The 25811-nt window shown below is 42.3% G+C and overlaps 1 long non-coding RNA gene across 1 annotated transcript in view; it reads right to left on the bottom strand.

Annotated features, from left to right (window-relative positions):
- The window catches only part of LOC146700520 (uncharacterized), a 30015-nt gene that overhangs the window by 1456 nt on the left and 2748 nt on the right, over nt 1-25811 (bottom strand). The gene's annotated exons all lie outside the window — the stretch shown is intronic.

Genomic DNA, 25811 nt, shown 5'->3' with positions numbered 1-25811 from the left:
GCGCAATGACAAGTCAAGGCAAATAAGAAAAAGCATTTAGCAAGAGGCAGATATGGTGTAAGTAATGCGTTGTTATGCATTTGAACCTAGATTTTCTGCTGGGACTCCTGACACTATTAGCTCCCCGGTACAACAAGGAACAGTATCTATGTTGCATTCAGTCCAATTTACACAAGCTGGTAAGCTAAATTGCCTTTGCAATTAGTTAGCATTTAACCAACAAACGTCAGGGTGACTGGTTATATAAGATTTGTACCCTTTTTATTCAGGTTTCCTACCCACAAAATTTCCAGTTTCGGTGCAGACACATAATTTAAGGAATCACTTTATAATGTATCAAGAACTGAAAGGTTTCAGTAAGAAAGTGGTGAATCTAATGCTGATTATACAGGCAAAAAGTTACACATTATTACAGTGTAGAGACCTGTTTAGAGTGGACTAATTATCATTAGTTGAATATTATTTCCAAACTGTGAATGTACCAAATATTCTTTTATTTATTTACAATTTGGTAAACTGAGCTGAATAGGTGCTGATTTTATCAGGACACCCATGCTGAACATTAAGTTTGCTGCTTTCGAAGCACACAAACAAGACGCACTACCTTCTAACAAACGCAAACCTACACCACAGCAGCTCACTCTCTGGGCAGTATTTACTTTTAAGGGGATTTATTTGTATTTTCTATATATTATTTTGTCCCCTTTGTTCTTTTAAAACACATTTTAACAAAGTGTAAAGTGTTTATTTGTTATTTGACTGGTTGAAACCCATTTCATATATACTAGACATAATTTGAGCATAATTATTTTTTTTATTTATGCAGATAGAGTATGTGTGAAGCATACATTGCATTGTTTGGTAACATTTGTTTAAATGATTAGTAATAAATATGAAGTGAAAAAAGTTTGGAACATGTTTATTTTGTTTAAAATATATACTTATTCAGGAACATTGTACATGCATTAGTTAAACGGTTATAACATTCTTTTGGAAGGATGTTGCTGCTTCATTTCACAAACCCTGCGTATCTCTGTTAACATGAGCGTCTATCTCTACATCTCGGGTATATCCCGGAAAGTACGGGTAAATATGAAGCTTATCTTCTGAAAGTCATGTTGGCTTTTTACTAACATAATTAAATATCAGCAAATGACTTAATCGATCTCTCTACAAAAATATTTGGGTGAAAGGCAATGGAAAAAAATGGCGTTCTTATCTTGCCAGTATGACAGATCATTAACGACTCTTACTTGTTATATACGAGCGTAACTACATAATTCACTTCGTGCTATCGCAACACATGACCTCTTGTTTGTTCTGCTAGTTCTTATATACTTTGTTTACCCAATAAAATTGGAAAATGTAAAACTTTCTGTCAATTGTTGACCAAAACATCATGTTGACCTTGATGATCTTGTTGAATATAAGACAAATCTTAATGGATTGTTAACATGACCCCAGTCTAAACATAGATTTACCAGAATTAATTGAAAGTGCATCGTGCATACAAAGAGGAAAAAAACAGTAGTGAATCACCAGGTGGGAAGGTTGTGCATTTTTAGTTTAGTTCCTGTTATATGACACCATTGTGATTTTGTCTAAAGCATGCGGTTCTCTTTATTGTCTGCAGTTCTTAAATAAATGCTTTTTCTCTTTGTTATCCCTTTAGAAAAGCTTAAATATGTCACAGAAGCACAGTCAGTTTCAATAAAATGTTGATACCACTGACTGTCAAGGGTATGGAAGCTTGTTTCTGCCACTGAAAAACATTTTTTCAATACATAAGACCAAATTAAGCTTATTATGTCAAAATTTTGACGTCTGAGAAAATGACTCAAAATTGAAGAGCTAACTTGAAATTTTTGTGATCTAACCTTAAATTTTGACACACGGATGGCAAAAATGCTTTTATTCAAGACAACTCTAGAAGCACCAGATGGCAGATATTTTAATTAGTTAATTTAATTGGTTTAATTTTAACAATTTTAGGAGCACTGTGGCACAGTGATGATTCAGACCAGTGAAAGGCAGCTGAAGGAGAAGTGATGGTTTTGACATAAAGCTGAAAAAAATTGCTTGTGACTGTTCGAATGAATGTGTGGAATCATTGGATAAATATGAGAGTTCAGGAGAAACTTCAGCCTAATCTAAAACCTGGCTGATTTATTACAAAGTATATAAAGTCTGTGTGTAAAAAGTGACCAATAAGATGCGCAAAAAATGAACACAATTCATGTTTCGCTTCTGTTTTAAGCTGCACAAATGTAGATAAAGTTAATACAACATTAATCTAACATACATCAGATTGAGGCCACAAACTCTGTCTGTTGAAAAAAGCAAACTGGTGCCATGGCTGGCTGTAATACCCTAAAATTTCAGGCGATGACTCACTGGCAACCATAAGAGCCACATCAGGTGCAAAATAAGATAAATAAGCTCTTTGGTCCACCTTTGGAGAGCACATTGGAAATGTGCTTGCCAAGAGAAAATGGTTTGTGTTGGGATGTTAAAAAAAAGATAAACACTAAAATGTGCTTAAAATTCCGATCACGTGCTAAAGAAATATAGGCGTTAACACTGTCCCACGGCCAGGGAAGGGTGTAGCACTCAGGGAGGGATGCAGACGATGCAAAACTGTTCCTCCCTACATAGATGACACGGCCATGAAGAGATCTAACATGCAAAAACCGCAAGAGAGGGCCGAGGGGGGAGGGGACTGTATGTGTTGGTAATACACTTGGTGAATCTCTGGTGCTTTCCACCTAACAAGTATAACCATTAGACTTGTTTTGTGCTAATTTTAATGATGCTTCATCCTGAACCACTTTTGAGTGAAGCTCAACCAAAGTTGTTTTTTCTCTTTTCTTTCTTTCTTTTTTTTTAACGACACAGATGTGTTTGTGAAGTTACTTCCTCAAAGCACTTGTAGACACATGCAAACCACAATAACCAGCAGGGTAAAATCAAGCTGGCTTGGCATTTCCCTAGGATTTTCAGTCTTGTGACAAAGACTAATATCACTCAAACATTAACAGTTATTAATATTACAGCGAAGCAGCAGTTGTTGTGAAATCAATAAAAATAAACCAATTCTTAGCAGGTTCTAATATGATTTAACTGAAACCTCAGATGAACTAAAAAGCATGCAGCATAACATGCTGTCATGCCAAAATGCAGAAGCAGTGTGTGAAAAACTAGAACTGTAGAACCAAAGAGGGCAAGTTGCAGCCCGGTGCTGCTAGTCAAATGCGCTTGATTAATTAATTAAAGTTGTGGCATTTTGCTGGTCTGGAGTATTCAGGTGTGTTTCAAGATATCAAAAAGGAAAGACGTCAATGTTTAAGTTTGTGACAGTTAATTTAACAAAGGCTGAACAAGTATGGCTTGTTTGGAAAGGCTGCCAGGCGAAACCGCCTTATCTGAAAAAAGAACCTGGGAGCACAGCTGAAGTTTGCAAAGCTGCATCTGAACAAACGTTTTTTGGATAGATGAGACCAACGTGGAGATGTTTGGCGCTAATGTACAGTGCCACAGTTAGAAAATACAAAGCTTATCAGCAGAAAAACACTTCATAGCACACTTCACGAGGGGTGATAATTTGGGTTTGGTTTGCAGCCACAGAAATTGGCCACGTTGCAGTCCGTGATTCTGTAGGCAAATGTTAGGCAAACAGCAAAAGTCTGGCCGAAAACTCGGTCATAAAACAGGAAAATGGTCCCAAGCACATCATCAAATCCACAATGTGAGAGATGAGAAAGAAAATAATCAAGATGTTGCATTGCTTCAGGTAAAATTCAGACGTTGGTTGGACTGCAATGCTGCGGTGGGACGTTAAGAGAGCTTGCCTGCAAATCTTAATCAACTGAAGAACGCTGTAGAGAAGAGCGGGCCAAAATTCTTCCATAATGATGTGAAACACTGATAGAGTCGCACCGAGTAGCTAAAATTTTTTCTACCAGCTACTGAACCATGTGCTGTGCTTAGTTTTCCACACACTGCGTCTGCACATTGGCTTCGCTGTTGTGAAACAATGGCATGATGTAATATGTCTTGTTGTTAATCTGAGTTTGTATTTAATATTATTTAAATTTGGTAAGAACCTGATGAATTTTTACGGTCTCCTGATTGACTCCTGAATTTAAAAGGGTGTCCATTCTTTTTACTATGACTGTATAGTAAGAGTAAAAGCCAGATATTTTGAATTTGTTTCACAAGTACAGTAGAAAATAGAATACGTAATATTCTAATTTTAGAAAATTTAATGTTATGGCAATAATGAACACAAGGAAACGCAAACACAGGAAGTCCCATTGCACAAGCATGACAACTCACTGTCTGATAGTGAATTATATGAAACAATTATTTATCTCCAGGTTTACTTCATTGCAGCAAATTCTCCAAGATTTTTTAGTGGTCGATAAACAAACTCTAGCTGTCCCAGCTCAAAGTTTTTAGGAGACCGTCTTGCATATAGGGTTCGTAAAAAAAGCAAATAAGAGACACAATTATCCATGTTTCAGAAGGATATACGACGACAGCGTGCAGAAACTTGTTTTGTCATCTATAACCCGTTGTGAGGAATTTAGGCAATGTTTGATCATTATCTCTTTTTCTCTCACTGATTACTGCTTTTCCAGTTTTGTAGTGTTCATATTCTTATGAATATAGATAAATATATGTGTGACGTTTTGTCTTTCTTTTCAATAATCTGCTTAATACACATAAAAATAAGTAAATAGAAAGATTGGCAAAATGTTTTTTTAGGCTCAGGATGGAAGACAATCTGAAAAATATTTCCTAATTAACGCCAGAATCTGTGCTGTACCACTCACTCACACACCGAGGCTCAGAAAGCTTGTGGTGTATTTGAGTAAAATGAGACCAGGAAATAAATGATCTTATTCTGCTTAAAAGACTTTTATGATGGTCAAGATGGTTTGACCACAAGTCGAGTGCAAACATTGTAGGTTATGCAGGTTATTGACATTTTCCTAGTACTTTTCCCTGTGGGTGTGGGTGAACTCAGTAATATCCTGTGGCGGAGGCGTGGCCCCGGGCGCAGCTGCAGGGGAGGAGTGGAGCGGAAGGCTCAACGGGGCGGCGCCGCGAGGCTGGTAAGAACAGCTGATATTGTTTATGGACTAATGATGGTCTCCTCCGCTGTGTTTATAGTGAGACGAGGAGGAGCGGCCAAGGGAGATCAGCTGGGCTCGAGCTGTCAGACGGTGCGACTGAGTCAGCTGTCAAAATACAAAAATATCAATAAACGTGAAAGTTGGCTATACCTGCCTGTGTGTGCGTGTGTCTGTGCTGGGTGTACTCTACAAGTGGTGCCGAAACCCAGGAAGAGTGCCGGTGGAAATGTCCGACCCACAGGCCACGCCACCCGCCCAGCCTCTGCAATTCTTGGCGCAGATGCTGGCGGAGATGGCGACGATGAGCCGGGATCAGGCGGCCGACCAGCGTGCCCACCTGGCCGCGCTGCGGGAGCAGACGGACCGACAGACGCAAGTTCTGGAACGGCTGGTCGGGGCCGCTGCCACGCCGAAGCCCTTGCCGCTGTCGGTGTCGGTGCCCCGGATGGGGGACGGGGACGACCCACAAGTTTTTTTGGAGACCTTCCGGGCCACGGCGGAGGCTTGCCAATGGCCGCGGGAGGAGTGGGCTCCGCGGCTGCTCCCCCTGCTGTCTGGGGAGGCACAAACAGCGGCCCTGAGTCTGCCTCCGGCGTCGAGGAGCAGCTTCCCGGACGTGAGCCGGGCGGTGGTGGACAGGCTGGGGCTCACCGCCGAAGACCATCGCCGGCGGTTCCGGGCCTGTCGGCTGGCCCCAACAGACCGACCATTCGCCTGGGCCCGGCAGCTGCGCGACGCGGCGGTTCGCTGGCTGCAACCGGGAACATCGGAGGGCGAAACGAAGCTGGTGGACAAGGTGGTGCTGGAACAGTTCACGGAGGGATTGCCAGCGGAGACGGCGAGATGGGTCCGGTGCCACCGGCCCGCAAGCCTGGAGGTAGCGGTGACGCTAGCGGAAGACCACCTTGCCGCTGGAGCAGGGGAACCCGGGGACGCCGGACGGAGGCCGAACAAACAGGCCCCAGTGCCGGCCCCGAGACGCCGTGTGCCGGCACCAGGGCAGGCAGAGCGGCTGCCGGCGCTGAGCCCCACTAACCCTTTCGCGGCGTTGGTGCCGTCCAGGGCAGCCGAGCCAAGTGGAGCCGCCCCCGAGCCACGGAGAGCAGCACAGACGCCGGGGCCGGAGTGCTGGAAGTGCGGGCAGCCGGGGCACCTGAGGAGGGATTGTCCGCTTATGGAAGTGGGGCAGGTGTTTCGTGTTGCTGGCGCCCCAGCACCCTCCCCCGGTCCAGGAGGGACATACAGTATTCCGGTAAGGACTCGAGGGGGTATACGCCAGGCGTTGGTGGACACGGGCTGCACGCAGACCCTCGTACACCAAAGCTTGGTTCGCCCCGGGGCATTGCTGGAGGCAGAATGGGTGGAGGTGAGGTGTGTGCATGGTGACGTTCACAGGTATCCCGTTGTGCCGCTGTTATTAAAGTATAAGGGCAAAACGCATAGAGTAACGGCGGCGGTTAGCCCGCGCCTGTCGCACCCCCTGATTCTGGGTACCAATTGGCCGGGGTTTCATCAGCTACTGGGGCAGTACGCGGGGGTGCGATCACGACCGGAAGCGGGGTGTAGCGTGTGCGCGGCATTCAGCGGTGACGCGGGGTCGTCCGACACCGACTCCGGGGGGGAGGAGCTGGCGGGTCCCTCACGGGACGTCCCGCCGGCCCCGGAAGTGTCCCCCATGGGCGATTTCCCACTGGAGCAGTCTCGTGACGGCACCCTACGCTCAGCCTTTGACCAAGTGATGGCTATTGATGGTCACGTGGTGCGCCCTGAGGCCGCGCAGACCTACCCGCGTTTCGTCGTATTAAACGACCGATTATATCGAGTGAGTCGTGACACTCAGACAGAGGAAACACACACCCAGTTGTTGGTGCCGCAGGGCCGCCGGGAAACGCTTTTCCAGGCGGCCCACTATAACCCCATGGCAGGGCATATGGGCTATGAGAAAACTCTGGAGCGAATAACGGCCCGATTTTATTGGCCGGGCATCCGAGCGGATGTGCGCCGCTGGTGCGCGTCCTGCCCGGACTGCCAACTTGTTAACCAGCCGGCCATACCGAAGGCGCCGCTGCGCCCTCTCCCCCTCATTGAGGTCCCGTTTGAGCGCATCGGCATGGACCTCATCGGGCCGTTTCACCGGAGTGCACGCGGCTACCGCTTTGTGTTAGTCCTGGTGGATTACGCAACGCGGTACCCGGAAGCAGTTCCGCTGCGCACCATCTCTGCAAAGAGTGTGGCGCAGGCACTGTTTCAGGTCATCTCCCGAGTCGGAATCCCGAAAGAGATACTGACTGACCAGGGCACGTCGTTTATGTCTCGTACACTGCGGGAACTGTACGAATTACTGGGCATTAAATCTATTCGGACCAGCGTCTACCACCCTCAGACTGATGGGCTGGTGGAGCGGCTGAATAAGACTTTAAAGTCCATGATTCGGAAGTTCATTAACGAGGATGAACGCAATTGGGATCACTGGCTAGACCCTCTGTTATTCGCAGTGCGGGAGGTGCCCCAGGCCTCCACGGGATTTTCTCCCTTTGAACTGCTGTTCGGCAGGAGGCCACGTGGGGTGCTCGACCTGATTAAAGAAAGCTGGGAGGACGGTCCGAGCCCCGCCAAAAATGAGATTCAGTACGTGTTGGACCTGAGAGCAAAACTCCACACTTTGGGGAGGTTGTCACGGGAGAATTTGCTCCAGGCTCAGCAGCGTCAGCAACGCCTGTATGACAGAGGGGCTAGGCTCAGGCAATTTTCACCGGGAGATAAAGTGCTTGTGTTACTCCCTACCTCCAGCTCGAAGTTGCTCGCCAAGTGGCAAGGACCCTTTGTGGTCACACGGCGAGTCGGGGACGTGGACTATGAGGTCGCTCGGTCGGACAGGGGAGGAGCCACGCAGATTTCTCACCTCAATCTCCTCAAACTGTGGCGAGAGGTTGAAACCGCTTCTCTGGTGAGCTTGGTGAAGGAGAGAGATGAGTTGGGGCCGGAGGTGCCAAATTCTATCGTTCCCGCCTCCCTCCCTTGTGATGACCATCTCACACAGGCCCAGAGAGCGGATGTTGTCGCGTTGCAACAGCGTTTTGCGGACGTGTTCTCCCCCCTGCCCGGCCGGACGTCCCTCATCGAGCACCATTTCGTGACGCAGCCTGGCGTGACGGTGCGTTCACGGCCCTACAGGCTCCCGGAGCACAAGCGAAAAATCGTGCAGAGGGAATTGGCGGAAATGCTGAGGATGGGAGTAATAGAAGAGTCGCACAGCGCCTGGTGTAGCCCCATCGTTCTGGTGGCGAAGAAGGATGGGTCTATACGGTTCTGTGTCGACTATCGCAGGGTGAACGAAGTGTCACGCTTTGATGCCTACCCCATGCCTCGGGTCGACGAGCTCCTGGACCGGTTAGGCACGGCCCGCTTTTTCACGACACTGGACTTAACCAAGGGCTATTGGCAGATTCCCTTGTCTGCCGAGGCCAGGGAGAAAACGGCCTTCTCCACTCCGTACGGTTTGTACCAGTTCGTGACACTTCCGTTCGGCCTGTTCGGGGCCCCGGCCACTTTCCAGCGTCTCATGGACCGGGTACTGCGTCCGCACGCAGCGTATGCTGCCGCCTACCTGGATGACGTGATCATCCACAGCGACACCTGGGCGGAGCATGTGCTGCGGGTGGCCGCGGTCCTGGAGTCCCTGAGGGGGGCGGGGCTCACGGCCAATCCGAAGAAGTGCGCGGTTGGACGGAGGGAGGTGCAGTATCTGGGGTACCACCTGGGGGGCGGGCAGGTGCGTCCACAGGTGGAGAAGACGGCGGCTATCGCATCCTGCCCGCGCCCCAGGACGAAAAAGGAGGTGAGACGGTTCTTGGGGTTGGCGGGTTACTATCGTCGCTTTGTGCCGGGGTTTGCGCAGCTAACCAGCCCCCTGACCGATCTCACTCGAAAGGGTGCCCCGGATCTGGTCCAGTGGACGGGGCCGTGCCAGGCGGCGTTTGTGCAGGCGAAAAAGGCTCTCTGTGGGGAGCCGCTGCTTCACACTCCTAACTTTTCCCTCCCTTTTGTTCTGCAGACTGACGCCTCGGACAGAGGGCTGGGAGCCGTTTTGTCCCAGCAGGTAAGGGGGGCCGACCGCCCTGTCCTATACATCAGCCGGAAGCTGGCAGAGCGCGAGCGCCGGTACAGCACCGTGGAGAAGGAGTGCCTGGCCATCCGGTGGGCGGTCGGCTCCCTGCGCTATTACCTCCTGGGACGCTCATTCACCCTCTGTTCGGACCACGCCCCGCTGCAGTGGCTCCACCGCATGAAGGATGCCAACGCCCGGATCACCCGGTGGTATCTGGCGTTGCAGCCCTTTAAGTTCAAGGTGATCCATAGGCCGGGGGCGCAGATGGCAGTGGCCGATTTCCTCTCTCGCTCGCGGGGGGGGGAGTTGGCTCGGCCGGACGGCTCCCCGGCCTCGAACGGGCGGTGGGGGTGTGTGGCGGAGGCGTGGCCCCGGGCGCAGCTGCAGGGGAGGAGTGGAGCGGAAGGCTCAACGGGGCGGCGCCGCGAGGCTGGTAAGAACAGCTGATATTGTTTATGGACTAATGATGGTCTCCTCCGCTGTGTTTATAGTGAGACGAGGAGGAGCGGCCAAGGGAGATCAGCTGGGCTCGAGCTGTCAGACGGTGCGACTGAGTCAGCTGTCAAAATACAAAAATATCAATAAACGTGAAAGTTGGCTATACCTGCCTGTGTGTGCGTGTGTCTGTGCTGGGTGTACTCTACATATCCTCCCAACCAAATTCATAACTTGGAGGCACATATACGTTTTTTCACCACCGCTCATAACATAAAGCTGCAAACTGGAGCAGATAAATGAAGCCAATGTAGACTTAGTCAAAATCACAGCTGCTCAGATGGTCATTTGAAGCTCGCTCTAAAAATAACCCACCCTTATGTTAAAACTTAATAGGAGCAGAATAGAACTTTTAATAAATATTCACACCGGCCATAGAGACTAAAACATTTTTTTATGTTTAATCACTATAGCCCTACAGGTGGTGAATGCTTATATAAATTACATAAATTGTAGTGGTGTTTTAAATTATGGATACAGAGCAAATATAAAACCTGCAGATTTTTGATGTGGCCCTTGAGGCCTGGCGTTCCCCATCCCTGGCGTAACTACTGGGGGTGCACTAGACTCCTTGTTTAAGTATCATGCCAGATACCATGAATCAAAGCGTGAATTATTGATGCTTGTAATGTTGGTGCCTTTAAGAGCATTTCTACTTCTTATTTTTTAAAAATAAATGGCTTGAGGTGAGATTTTTTTGTGCTGAATGAACTACCATTCTTTAAAGACATGCTAAAACGTATTTGTTCCATTCAACAGTTTGGGTGAACATCCGTTAGGTGATGACTGTCTACACAGCTGATGGTAAATACATTATAATGATAAGGAACCCCCATAATGTCACTAACTGAATTATATTTTCTGGATTACATTTGCATGACCTCACAGAAAAATTACTAAAAGAAATTTAAAACTCATTCTTATCAACAGATCAACCAGTGCTGCTGAATGTGCCACTGAACCAACTGTTGTGGCTGCTTAGACAGCTAAAAGTCTACACTGTTACAGAGAGAAATAACATTATAGAAGCATGTTCACCAGCTTTGTCCATGGCCACTCTCAGAGCTGTGATTACATCAAACCATACAGATGCACCTAACAGCTCTGACTGTTTTGATTGTGGGTGTGACCCAGCAGCTAAACAGTGTAACACTGACTGCATGTAGCAGTTGTGTGGGTGCACTGCTGGCTGAGTGTAATACAATATGTTGTTTACACTGATAAAACGGCATGTGAAATTTATTGCAAAGGATGCAGAAATAATCCAGAATAAACCTCCAAACTATGGCCTTTTGTGGGCTCTGTAGAATTATACTACACAAAAACAGCATTAGCATTACTAATACTACAGTTTAAGCCATCTTGTGTTGGTTTCCTTTGATTGCACAATACAGCCTTTTCCATAATTCTCGTATTCTGGTTCCAAATTTATCAAAAGATAAATAAAATAATTCCTAATAAAAAAAAACAAACAAAGAGCAAATCATAAGTAAATAGGGCTTGACTGTATCAACAGGAGGTAAAGTGCTGCAGTGTTTGCAGCTTTTTATACTCCACCTATTAAGTCACTCTTTGCCCTGTGTTTGTTACTTTCTAACAGGAAACTGCGTCATTCAACAGTCAGTCAGCTTTCTTCCCTCACCGTCTAGGTTGAATGTCTTAGTTTTCATTTTTTGTTTTTTTTTTCCAATTCTCATTACACCGTGCCTCTGAAAATCTGCTGTTGGAGCTATTCAGACATGTAATGATGAGCTCCATGCATATTTTGCTTAATTAACTGCCCCAGTTCTGTTATCTTTTCTTTCAAATCATCAGCCGTGATTCATATGAAAGACATAGTGATTTGACTCACAGACATAATACGGAGTTTCTGTAAAGGACGAATGTTTTGAACATTCTTTGCGTCAAACAACCCACACCGTACACAAAAGAATTTGCAGAGTTGCCTCAGGGAAAAGTCGTGTGTTTTTTCTCATAATCTGGATCAAGTTGTTACGTAAAAAATTGTCAAGTTTTGTATTCACATAATCACGCCGCAATAGAGCTTCTTTTCATTGTGAGAATTAGGTTACTGTAGCCGTTGAGGAAGTCCAACATTAGCATCTGCGGTTGCTGCACAGTTGTTATTTGATCCCCCTCTCAGCAGTGTAGATTCTCACCAGAAAACATAATGTTTGGTCTCATAAACACTACTGTAACTGCTGTAAAATCACCAGCATGCTTTGCATGCCTTTGCAGAAAATAGAGGTTGCATGTTGCAGATAGATGAATTCTACTTCTGTATTGCTTTGATTTAAAATGACAGTGATTTTGTACAAATAGCTACATACATGTACACTCAATAGTGATTAGCCTACTAATGAAATCATTCACTTGCGTTTTACTCCACCCTGTACTGTGCATGTTCTGCATTATAAAAAAAGGCGCCAGATTAGAATGAGTTATAAGTTTATTTATTTAAACCAGGAAGTGAAACTCCTGAGAGCAAGAATCTATCTTGCACGTGTTCCACTATGGGAAGAACAGGCAAAAAGCACGAAAGTTTTAAAATCATGACCCTTTTGCTGTTATGCAACAGTGTTGATCATGACCCACCTTACTGCCAGTGTGCACAGAATTTGCCCTTGTTAATCACATTTTTAGAAATATTAGAAATAATAAATGAACTTTTAACTAAACAGGGGTGTGGTACTCCTGGATTAATTAAATCTTTAGTACCTGAAGCCTGAAGACAAAAGGAGAAAAGCCAAACATCTGTAACACGGAACGAACCAGAGCGGGTGGATTTTCAGGTTTGACGATGTCAGCTTGTGCGGTTTAAAGTCAGGATTAAGCTCTCTGGTGGAACGAATGCGTAACATGCATACCAGCCCGAAGAGAAAACACAAATGGATGATGGTAGAACCGTCATAAAAGCTGAAATGATTGACATGGCATTTGCAATTAAAGGTGTTCTTGCATGAGTTCAGTTACTTTGGCAGAAATTGAATTCCCCAACAACGACAAAGTGTTTCTTGGGAACAAACTGCTCTTATTAATGTGCAAATGTAAAAATGTAGGTCACTGATGCTTTAAACTAGAACACACTCGTTACACAAGTGGCTTTGTTTCTTTAACAAAAAAGATGCAAATTAAAAGAAATAGTCATCGCTGATCAGACATCTTGAGCTACAGGCTGGACTGTGTGCCAGTGTAGTGTCTGATTTTTAAAAGGCCGTCACCTCTCGCTCCCAGTCGGTATCTTTTCAATTTGGGTTTCAACTCTTAGTAAGACTTTGAAGCCAACAAAAGAAACAAGTTTTCAGCAGTTAAGCATTAGTTTCACAGTGAGTCAAACTGGAAGGCTCTGCTGTCTCATTACATGATACTGAAAAGTCACACACATTCCAAAACAATCACCACTCATACTTGGAGTATCCTCTGGAAACATTTGCTCCACCTAATTTTTGTATGAAACCAGTGAAACAAGATGCAGGACTAAAATAATTTTAAGGTGCTCGATTTCAGCTCTATGTAGGCTTTGGAGTGTTTGTTACATTAACCCAAACAAACCATATTCTCTGCAGCAGAACTGCTTACAATACATAATCTAGAAGACAATTTGGAGGAACTATATTGACATAACTTCTGTATCCCAGCACTCGTTTGGCAGAAGTTGTTACTTTCATTCTGAGCAGCTGAAAACAATAGCAGGAAGCAGAAGGAGTAGATGGCCAACTGGTGGGCTTATCGTTGTGATCCATGCTCCATGTTTTAACATCCGCTCCTAGAAAATAGCTTGGTAGAATAGATTTTGTTTTCATCATGCACTGGATTAAGATTATTTTTTAGATGATTTAATGTTCTGGTGTTGGATTAGAGAAATCAGAGCTAAAAGGTATTTCCTGACACTTTCGGGACACAGAGCTAATAAAAACTGAGCGTGTGTAGTTATGGAAGTATAATCCCCATTTGGCGTCACTGGGTTAAGAATGGACTTGAGTTGATCCTAACCGTTTATGTATATAGACTACTTTGGCTGCTCATTACCATAAACATCTAATCAGCTAATCACATAGCAACAGCTGTTTGCCCATTGCAATGCGCATGTAGACACTGTAAAGATTGGGATCTAGTGGGTTTTTCTCACACAACCGTCTCTCCAGTTGAATGGTCCAAAAAAGAGAACATACTCAGTGAATGTCAGAGGTCAAAGGTGAGAGGATAATGACCAGACTGCTTCACATTGAAAGGAAGGCAACAGTCACTCAATTAAACACTCATCACAACCAACCTATGCATTGGAGCACAGGTGTCCTGCAGGTTTTAGATGCGTCCTTAATCCAACACAGCTGATGAACTCCTCAACATGTCTTGAAGTTCTTCAGATGCCTGGCAGTGAACTAATCATATGATTCAGGTGTGTCGACCCAGGGTGAGATCTAAAACCTGGAGTTCAACACCCCTGCAATAGAGCAACACCAAACCTTTATACAGATTTGTTACAGCAGCAGAAGACCACACTGTGTGGATCTCCTGTCAGTTAAGAGCAGAAATCTGAGGCTACAATTCATGCAGGGTCGCCAAAATTTCAAAACAATTCATGAAAATGTGTCTGATGAATCCAGATTTGTTCTGCAACATTGGGCTGGTAGGGTCAGAACTTAAACTACGAAAGCATGGATTGTCCTGTCTTGTATCAGTGGTTTGCGCTGCTTTGTGATGGCACAAAGCTCATAATCATCTCAAACAGTTTTTTTTGAACATGATGTTCCCTGGCATTCAAATAGCCTCATCAGATCTCAGTCCAATAAAACACCTTTGGGAGTGGTGGACCAGGAAATTTGCATGTGCTGCTGACAGATTTGCAGCAACTGTGTGATCTTGTAACCAGTACCAGTATCTGTTGAATCTATGTGATGACGATTTAATGCACCTTTGAACATGGGGTCCAACCTGGTACAGGCAAGGTCCCAAATACACATTGGATAAAGAGGCTCATATATGTCAAACTACATTTAGTAATATGAGCTAAATGTAATTAGCTCATATTACTAATTATCTGATTCCAAGACAATTTTGAAGTAATTTAATTTGCCAACCAAATTGTAGGCTCAAAGAGAAATAAAAAAATAAAATTAAAACACAGCCGCTTCATCTACTGTTGTCTAACATAACTAGAGACCATATGTTGTGAATAACATTTGGCAACAACAAGCAACAAAGGAAAAAGTAACTGCTGGTGATGTAAAGCGGACACATTGAAGTTAATTATAAATATTTAGTGGGCTACTTAGACGTCTGGACTGCAGAATTTGTCCCGGTAGCGATGCCTGTATAAAGATTACCAAAGTGCCTGACCTGACCTACTTGAACAGTTGTGAACTCTAGTATCTTGCGTTTCACACCTTTTAACAGCACAGATGGTGACTGATGTATTTGTCTTAAAAGGTTCATTCAAGCCTGTATGCTGAAGTACAGACTACTGTGTAACTTTGGCCTCAAAGCAGACTCAAAGTACCTAATGCTGGTTGCTCTTTAGACTGTTTAGATTGTAGCAACTACCCCAGATTCTTACTGTCTGTGAGCTACAGAGACAAGTGGTGCTGCATTTTGCTCAGATAAATATTTGGTTTTTGTTATTAACTGTTTTCCCTTTGATGCAATTTCTTTCCTTCCACCATTTTCAGTTAACATGTTTTCATCCTGTCACATGAATCCTCAGTTTTTAATGATTTAATATGTTGTAAACTTGTCTCATTGACTTGACGGATAGTTTTATTCTCTGTTCTTCTATGTATGCATGTATGTGCATATGTGGGTGACCTCCAATGTTTTGAAATGCACCTAAAATAAACAATATTTCTAATTATTACTATTGTTACTATTATTACTATGCAAAATAGAGTTTTGTTAACCAACTGCAAAAATGCACAATTAACATAGTAAACTTTTTAAAAGTTTCTCAAAGTACACTTGCTAAGATCATGAAGCACGTTTTGGGATCAGATCATGATAATGTGATGCCAAAACATGTAGGTTTCTCCCTAACCTAATTCAAAACCTCCAAAGCGGTTCAATACATCAATATGTACATGAAGATAAACTGATGAATGAACGTTCACCTATAAAATGTTTATTATTACTTTGTTTATTGTCTCCTTTGTCTTTTTTTATTGCCTTTCTTCTCTCTCTCCATTTCCTTTACCTTAACTGCTAGTTGACTTTCCCGAGCTTGGCTCTGCTGCAGGTTTCATCCTATTAAAACATAATGTTTTAATGCCTCGATACATGCAGTCATTTGATTTCAATCTTTATTATTCTAAGATGTTTACCGTAAAATAAAGATAATAATAACAAAGTGCCCCGAGATAACTGCTGCAAATTGGTGACGTATGAAAAAAAACTGAACTTTGGTAGTTGGTCACATATGCAGAGGAAGAAAGACTGCTCTGAGACTGATTTATGCACGCTGTGGGTATGCCGGTGTCTGTGAGTGAGTGGATGTGGGTGTGTGTCTGATAGAGATAAGGAGAGGGAATGAAAGAGCGACTGTGTGTTACAGAGAGTGAAATATTGGTCGGCTGATTTACTGGAAACACCAGAACTGCCTGTGGTTTCATTCAAACAAAAGATGATTGCAGTAAACCTTCAGGATACAACACCCTATAAAACGAAATACGAGCCATATCATCTCCCAGAGTTTAATCTAAATCAGACAAGGCTTTACATTTTTATAATATCCAGTTTAACCTTTAACCAATCAAGTGGGTCAAGTGGGATCACAACAGACTGGAAAAAGAAGTGCATGTATACTTCACTTATATCAGCTACGGCTAGTAAAAAGTTGCTAAAAACTGCTGCTTTAAATAAGGATATTATTAAACGATTACAGCTACTGAGCAGAAAAACTTATCGCTAACTTCTGCAATTCTGTTTTAAAAACATATATATTATTAGTGTATATTTTTTGAGGTAAATCAAAGACTAGGTGGTGCACAGCCATGGTGGTGAGCAGGTGGCCTCTGTCATGTCACAGGAAGAAGGCTGTGGGTTTACACTTGCTAGCCGGTTGGTCCCATTTTGTGTGATGGTTGTAGGTGTAATGTAAGCAATGTAAGGTGCAAAGCTGTACTCTACCTCTTGCCAAGTGTTAAATGGGATAAAGCTCGGTGTGACAGAGTTTACAGACAAATATGAGTGCTCTACACATTTATGAGGTGCCAAATAGCAAAAAAACAAACAAAAACCCTTAAACTCTGAATCTGTCTTCTGTGCATCCTTGGCCTCAACACCATGCACGGATAAAAAAAGGTGCAGGTGTTTAAAAGAAATTTGCATTTACCTGGACGTTGAACCAAATGATCCACACACAGATACGATTGCATACATAAAGACTACTGGTGCATCTCAGAAAAATTAGAATATCATGAAAAATGTTTGATCAAGAAAGGGAACCTTCCTTGTATTTAGTAAGTATTATATCTAAAGTGAAAGATTTCAGGTAGGGTTTTTTTTGGCTTCTGTTTTAATTTTAATGATTAAGTTGTATAACTAATAAAAGTCACAAAGTCATAAAAGTCACAAATATGGTACCCATGAATATTAGAATATTGTGTGTACAAGTAAATTACTGTTCAAACAGTATAAATACTGTGTATCACTCAGTCTAGTCCAGTTGAGGCAACCACAATCACGGGGAAAACTGCTGACTTGACAGTTCTCCAGAAGATGATCATCTACACCATCCATAAAGATTATAAGTTCCAGAAGTAAGTCTATTTATATAGCACTTATAAAAAACAAGTGTTACACAGTATAAACTATAACAATTAAAACCATATAATTGGATAAAACAATGTAAAAAACAATCCTGCACAGGTAGGTCCTCTTTTTTAAAGCTATCAACAGTGTCCACATATCTTAATTCCAATGGAGGCGAGTTCCACAATTTGGGAGCCACATCCTCAAAAACACAGCCCCTACCTGGGCCAAGTTACCGGCAACAAGCGCTGATCAGCTGTCCTAGCACTTAAGAATGGATGTAGTAGATGTGGGGAGGCATCTGACCATGAAGAGCGCTGAAAGTAATCACTGAAATGCTAAACTTACCCTAATTTAAAGGGGAGCCAGTGTAAAGGAGACAGAATTGGAGTTACATGGGACCTTTTGGAGGACCTCGTGAGCAGCTTTCAGTAGCATTCTGGACTTTTTGCAGTCGATCTCGGGACGATCTTGGCACGGATAACAGCCGACAACAAACGGCAATAATGAAGGAGTCATAATACAAACCAGTGTACAATCACTTCCATTTCACACTGAGGCACAATACATTTATGCCTGCCATGTTTCTCAAATGACAAACAAGTTTGTACAAGACGGTCAATGTATTTAGCAAAAAAAAAACACCAAGTTGTCAGAGGCACAGATAAGAACTTCATTTCTTTCAGGCATGTAAAGACAAGACACTTATCTCCCATCCAGTTCTTTATAACATTAACGTACTCCTAGGGGGCAGGTAGTTTGGCACTATTCTGGGTTTTGAATGACACATACAACTGAATATCATTTGCGTAACAAAAGCAGCAACAAAAGGGTCGTTGCTGAAAAAAGTCTGCTAAGGTGCATCGTTGATTTGCAAAATAGAAATGTGTTCATTTAACATGAAAATCTGTTGGTTGAATTCAATTTAATCAATTTCATCATGGCAATGTGTGGCGTGATTAAATAGTGACTAAGGTTGATGTCAGCGCATGAAGAGCCACCATCATTTCTAATAAAAAGGAAATCCTGAGCCAGAGACAATGCCAAAAGCATCTAACCTAAACAGAAGAGGAACTGGACTGTTGGTCAGCGGTTCTAAGTCCTCTTTTCAGGTGAGAGTATGTTTTGTATGTAATTTGAAAATCAAGTTCCTAGAGTGAGGAGAAAGGGCGGAGAAGCATGTCGCAAGTCAGGTGTGAAGCTTCCCCACTCTGTGATAATTTGGGGTGCTATATCATCTGCTGGTGTTGGTGGTGGTTCGTCCACTGTTTTATCAATCCACAAGTCAAAGCATCCATCTACCAGGAGACTCTAGAGCACTTTATTCTTCCATCTGATTCCCTATCCAGCAGTACTTAGCACCTCCCTACAGAGTCAAAACCATGACCAAGGGTAGCTGTTCAAGTTATTACTGCACTTGACTGGCTAGCCAACTCACCTGACTAACCCACAGAGAATCTGTGAAGTGTTGTCAAGAGTAAGCCGGAAACACCCAGCTCAAAAATATGCAAAAGCTAAAGGCTGGTATGAAAACAACCCGGACTTCAAAAACATCTTAACCTAGCCTCCATGCCACATCACATTGAAGCTGATGCCATTTCTAAGGTTGAATGAAGGTTCAATTGGATGGCATTCAAAATTAAATAAAAAAGCTTCCATCATGGTCTTCATTCATGTCAATGCTTGTTTACATATTTAATAATATTTCTCAGTGCCGCAGTCTTTCGAACAAAGCGGTAAAAAAGGAAAGTCTTTCTTCATCTCTATTTCCATCTTTGCATTAAAATTCAAACACGTTCATGCGTTAATATGAAATATTCCTGTTTTTAATTCTTGATGACCAACTTTAACTTTTTTGTTTTTTGCAGATTTACACTCCTTATGCTTACTAGTCATAGCTATAGTTATTTAACACAATTAATTACACATAATTGCACTTATAATAACCCAACAATATGATACATAACACGATAATAAAGGTGAGTTAGTTGCATTTCAATAATTTTAGCATGGTTAATTTCAGTATTAAAGGTACTAATACTCTCCAAATTCTCACAGGTTACATTTTCAAAGATGCAAAGTTTGCACTGGAGTACTTTTTATATGCCAATATTTCTAATTTCTAATAATTCATATTGTTTCTTAGTTTTTTTCTTTTCTTTCTTCACTTTTATCTAATCCCAAACAGTCAGGGTAGAAGGACTGTCTTCACGAGTCTGGTTTGAATAAACGTTTCTTTCCCTTACTGTTGCCGGGGACTTGCACAAAATGGATTTTTGGATTATTTGAGTCTTTCTCCACGCAGCTAGGTCTTACTTACAAAGTGCCTTAAATAAAATAAAATAAAATTCAATTTAATTATACATAACACAGAGAGAGAAGTCACGCAAGCATTCATATTCAGTAGAATCACATCCTGTTTGACTGTCATACCTTTGTAAACAGGAGTTACCTGTATGCCAAAAAAGTTGACGATGTGCAAAAGCAATCAAGTGTGCATGTGGGTGTAAAGGAGTGGGTGCATTGTAGGCATGGGTGACAGAGATAAAGAGATTTGGATGGAGTGAGGAAGGGTAAGACAGTGTGATAAGCCAAGGCTGTTTTTGGCTGTCTTCTGGCCACATATTGGTTCGATGCTTTATAAGCTTCTGTGTGTGTATGTGTGTATGTGTGTGTATGCACATGCATGTTGTTTTTTGGTTGGGAGGGTAGCTAAATGAGTGAAAGAAATGAGACAAAGGAGAAGGCAATTTACTAGAGTTAGCTCATTTACTGGAAAGACCAAAATCCTTTCTGTTGCTTTTCTCTGTCTCTTGCTCTCTCACACAGACACACAAAGGAAGTGGATGTCATTTAGTGGCAGGATGATATAGCGCCCATATTTTACCACATTATGTTGCAAAATAAATGCTGCTCTGCCCAGTCAACAGGTGGATGTTAATCAATAGTCACATGTGGTTACCATAAGTGAAAAACATCCTGATGACTTCTTTTCTTAGGAGTGCAACTCACAATCAACAGTGCACTAAAAATAGTCATGTTAAATCACAACTCAAACAAGTCATCTATCATGAATGACTTATCTCTTTGAGACTACCATCATCTAAAGGCTTACTATGCCATGTGGGTCTTCTCAATAAAGTTATATATATGCCTTCTACAAGAAAATGCATGTTTTTCTGCAATCGTTTCTGATAAAGTCACACAGATAAACAGAAACAGTGCTGTGCTAAACAAAACAAGAGCAAAATGTGGTTTATTTTGTTAGTTAACTTAAAATGTTAAAGGCCTAGGAGCAGTGACAGCTGGTGATCTCCAGAGGAGCAATACCTTCTTCCTGTAATTTGTCTGTTTAAATTAATGATACCAGCCCAACCTGCATCATCACAGATTTTGTGTGTGTAATGCCAACAACTCTCCATTAAGGTGGCATGCAAACAGAGAAAAAAATATCTTTTGTTTTATGAGCCAGGGAATGCTGTTATTATCCAGCCTGCCGAGCTGCTTTAACAAACACGTATGTGCATTATAGTGATTGGCACGGTAAAGCTGAAAAACAATCTATGCGGATGTAACAGGGTGTAAACCGTCTTGGACAATTTTGGCATTCCTGAGCATCAGGACACGACAGCTCCCAAGGAATGTGTTGCTTAAGAAGTTCCTCTATATTCCTCGAGAACATAATATCTTCCGCACACTTCAGGATCCATTAGACACATTTACCACCGCCCCAGTGACTGAATGAACTTTTTCCCTATTTTTGCAATCCACTTTCCAATGTCTCCAGAACCTTTTCGTGATATCAAATCTACTGCTGATAAAACATAATAGTAGTAAAAAAATTTTTTTTAAAATGTGTCAGCATGAGAATGAGATCAAGAATACTTTGATGTGATGTGCCAACTTTGAGGTCTTGGTGTAAGCAATATACACTCTTTATTTGTGTTCGAGCCTGTGTGTACAATAAATATCCCATTTACCCGAAATCACCCATCATTCTAAATGTCTTTGTGCTGCCGTGCCATCTGCTGTGGGTGTGGCCACAGGTGAACAAAGTTGTTGCTATGAAGCCAAAACAGCAACAACAAAGACAGCAAACAGGGTTAAAGATAAACATGAAGGTTTAAAAAACAAACCTCATAGTTTTGTTTGTCAGGCTGGATGCCTGAGGCTAACATTAACAACTGTGAGTTAATCCCTCCAAATATATTTTTTAAAATATGTATTTCCTTAATGTCAGCCAACAGTAGCGTGACATTAAAGAAATACACTTTATCATACTCTGAAAGCATAGCAAATTAATGGCAAGTACAACTTTTTATTTCTGGGTGTGCTGCAAGAGAACCTCTACACATGCAGTTACACATATGTGATTAAACAAACCCCAATAACTGAACCCAAAACTGCCATCTGTGACAGATGTCAAGTAATTCCAGAGCTAAAAGTTGAAAATATGCACTGGATAATTCATATAAATGGTCAGATAAGCGAAATAAAAGTGGACGAACACCCAATGCAATAAAAAAAAAGCACCTGCTGAGTCAAGCCCTTTTCATGGTCTGTGTCAGCCTCAATGTGACCTGCTCTAAACTGGAGGCTCGATTTCTCTTAAATCACGTGACTTGAGAGAAGCAGATGCTTTGCATTTTTGTCCTCTGGCCAGTAGATGGTGCTGCTCAGAGAGAAGGCGAGGCATTTCTAATAAATCCGCCTGGAGTTGGGAAGTCAGGCTTCACCTTTCATGCTTTCATTTGAACTGTGGTTTAGCCGCAGTGGAATGTTTTTTGTTTTTTTTTTGCTTTTTTTGCACCAGGCTTTAAAGTTTCAGCTTTGTAAGAAGAAGCCACAGAAACCACAGCATCAAAACAAAAACTCATCTCAAAGCATTTTTTGCAGGAGAGTTGCTTTTTGGGGGGAACTGAATGCTATTTTTCCTCTTTCTTTCTTTCTTTCTTCTTCTTCTTTTAAATAAACCACTTCTTTTATGAATTATCATCTTTAGTGATGATGAGAGGAGCTCACGGACTCAAGTTTACTCTCTGCTCATCAGGTATGGGTAACATTATACTTGCAAACGACCCTCTGCATTTGAGTGCCCGACATCCTTGCATCACTACACACTAGCTTAGTGGTCTATAAGATATCACAGAAAAATGACACAAAACAGAAGGAGGGTATGATTTTTCTATCATTCCATTACAGCAAACTAAAAAAAGCAATTAAAAAACCCACATAAGAAACAGTGCAAAACAAACTCTACCCGAGTGAGTTACTGGCCTATTTGAGATTGCGGTCCTTATCTCATAGGAGGAGATGTATCACCAAATGTTGAGACCTGAGAGTTGGTACACATGTATTTTTTACTGTAAGAATCATAGTATTTATGACTCTTTGCACACACAATGCCAGTTAGCAAGATCATAAATGATTAGATAACATGTTGTTTGTGGTTTAGTACTTCTAGGTGAATGCCACCCACTCACTGCCAGCTGTTTGTAAGTCGTGCAGTCATGGTGTTACTAAACGAGTAATGATCAGTGTAAACCCTTGAATTTGTGACCATACTGGAATTTAAAATCATGGCATGCAACACACTCACTCATTTGTGGTGTGTCTCTGAGTTAAGGTGTCATACCACTTAGCAGTGCACATGAACATCAAAGAGAACTTAAAACTTCTAGGGTTCAAAAAGTCACTCAATACTGGCATTTTCTTGGGTTAAGCATGCTGCACGTTCACAGTTAAATAATGGCTAAACTTTTGGATTGTTACCACAATGACTTATTCAGTCCTCCTAGGTGTCACAAACTTAAAATGGAACCCCCCCCCCCCCCCCCCCCCGGATGGCTGCATGTTATCTACATGAATTATCTGATGACAAGTGTTGAAGGAAGCATTCCACTTCAAATCAGATTATATGGAAACCAGACAAAAGCATACCTAAAGCTTAAGTATTCTTATGCCGTGACGCTGATACACATAGTCTGCTTAAGTTAAAGTGTTGTATTTTGCCGCGTTAAATATATTTTGCCTACTTTGAATGCTTTTGGAAGGCTTTCAGAGCAGAGGGTTTGCCTGGTGATAGCATGGAGAAGTTTTTTTCATCTTATGTTTTTGCTACAAGAGTTCCTGTAACTCTGTTATGTAAAGGTCGCTGCTGGCAGGCTGGGTTCAAAGTAGCACATCTATCGCTGCTGTAGTTCAGTCGATTCATTTCCTGTTTTTAATGTAGGACACTCATCATGCTGCTCTGCAGACTGATTGTAATAAAACAAAGAAAACTGTATGCTCTAAGACTGCTTTTATGTGGCGAATTGTTGCCTTGTACATATGTTAGCAGACATGCAAAATATAAACGTCAGATGATTAGCAAACAAGGGCAAGTACTCAGCTCATCATTAACACTCAAACCACAAAACTTCCTTTTCTCATGCCATAAGCAGAACACAGTCACCAAAGCCATTTTAACTAGGTCTCCAGTGCCACCTACTGGTTATTAGTGATGTTGTGGTTCTTTAAGTCTTGACCAATGGTGACATCTGGTGTTCATTTATTAAACTGCATGTTTGGCCTGTGAGGTTGATGAGTGGCACAAACAAACAAACATTTTGAGACTTTTTAGTCAAATTGATAAAATTTATTCTAAATGTACTAAGAATTTAAAATAAATGTATCAGCATGTTTTGGTATGCTTTAGTGCTAATAAGTGTTGGAATACAAATATAAATGGAATGTTATGTTTATAGAAAACATAACCTATCAAAATAATTAAAGGAAAATAATTGGAATTCCGATGTTTTGTGCATTTATGTGTCAGCAGTTACTTTGTGGCAAACCTCATGGGGGGGGGGGGGGGGAGATATACACTTTTTTTGGCTTGTAGCTTTTCTTCCAAGAAATTATTAAAAATATAAAAAAATGTTTTCTGTTTTAATTCTTTTCATTTGTCTGCATCACAGTCATTAAAGGTCCAAGTTATAGAATCGATGTAATGGATTAAAAAGTAGAGTGGTACAGTGCGGCAGTTATTTGCACTTTTATGCCACAGCAAGGTGTTCAAATCTACTGGCCTTGGTCAACCCAAGCATGTTAAGTTGACTGGTGATTCTAAACTGGGTGCTGGTGTTAATGGTGCTCTGTCTCTCTCTGTGTTAGCGAGTTATACAGCCAACCTGTCAAGGCTATACCCCATTTCTTCCCTTTTTACTGCTGGCATAAACTTCAGCTGCACCCGGACGCTGAACTGGATAAGTGGGAAAAAATGGATGGACGGTGTAGAAAGTGCCAAAAGTGTCAAATACTCAAGTGAAAATACTTCAGAGTAAAATACTTCTATACCTGGAAGTAAGACGGTAGTACTATTTTGAAGCTTTCAAAACTTTTGTAAGTGATAGAATTAATCTAAGTAAGTAAATACAATGTCATGAAAGTTCCTGTGTAAGTCCAGAAGGGAAAAGCACTCAAATGGTATGCCACCTAACTAAAAAAAAAAAATCATCCATCAACTCTGGGGCTGAAGCCTATCCCAGCTGTCTCAGCACGAGAGACAGGGTACACTGTGGACAGGTTGGCAGTCTGTCGCAGGGCTAAACAATCCAGGAAAAAAAAATCAGCCAATAACAATCTATTTTCCACTTTTAGACTGCAAGAGCTCTTCAGCTAGCAATCTATGAATTTTAAACCAAAAAACAAACAAAAGATTATATCTCTATTTTCCACATTTCCTGGCCAAGCTACATAGCCCTGTAGTGGAGCGAGCAGCCAAAATATTAAACTCACTCTGTTATGTACAAGTTACAAAAAGACTCAGTTATAACTGTGTTATAATTCAGTGCAGCATCTTAGTTTGTTTTGACAGCAGTCTGTAAGTGTCTGGGAACTGTAGAGACCAGCTGCTGGACTTCTGCGAGAGGAATTCTTGCCTGTTTTGGGACTCTAGTTGCTCAACTGTCCAGGGTCTTTGTAATACTTTTCATTTCATAATGGTCCAAATGTTTTCAGTTGGTGAAAGGCCAGGGCTGCAGGCAGGTCAGTTCAGTAAACAGATTTTTCCACAAAGTCATACTATTGTGATAAAAAAATACTTCATCTGGAAGGGAGTATATGTTGCTCTAAAAGCTCTAAAATATACCTTTCAGCACAGCTGGGGCCTTACAAGGCATACAAGCTGCCAATTTCATGTATCCACATACCATCAGTTATGCATTCAATGTTACATTTTGTATTAAACGTGGGACATTGTCTAGCTTTAGACATATGATATATTTTCTGTGTTCTATTGTGGATAAAATATAGGTTAATGAGATTTGCAAATCATTACAATCTGT

Source organism: Copadichromis virginalis, linkage group LG10 (genome assembly GCF_057382275.1).
Source record: "Copadichromis virginalis isolate Kocher_CV1m ecotype Utaka linkage group LG10, C_Virginalis_male_GT1.1, whole genome shotgun sequence".
Lineage (NCBI taxonomy): Eukaryota > Metazoa > Chordata > Actinopteri > Cichliformes > Cichlidae > Copadichromis > Copadichromis virginalis.
The sequence above is the reverse complement of the archived record's forward strand: the minus strand, read 5'-3'. Positions and strand labels throughout refer to the sequence as shown.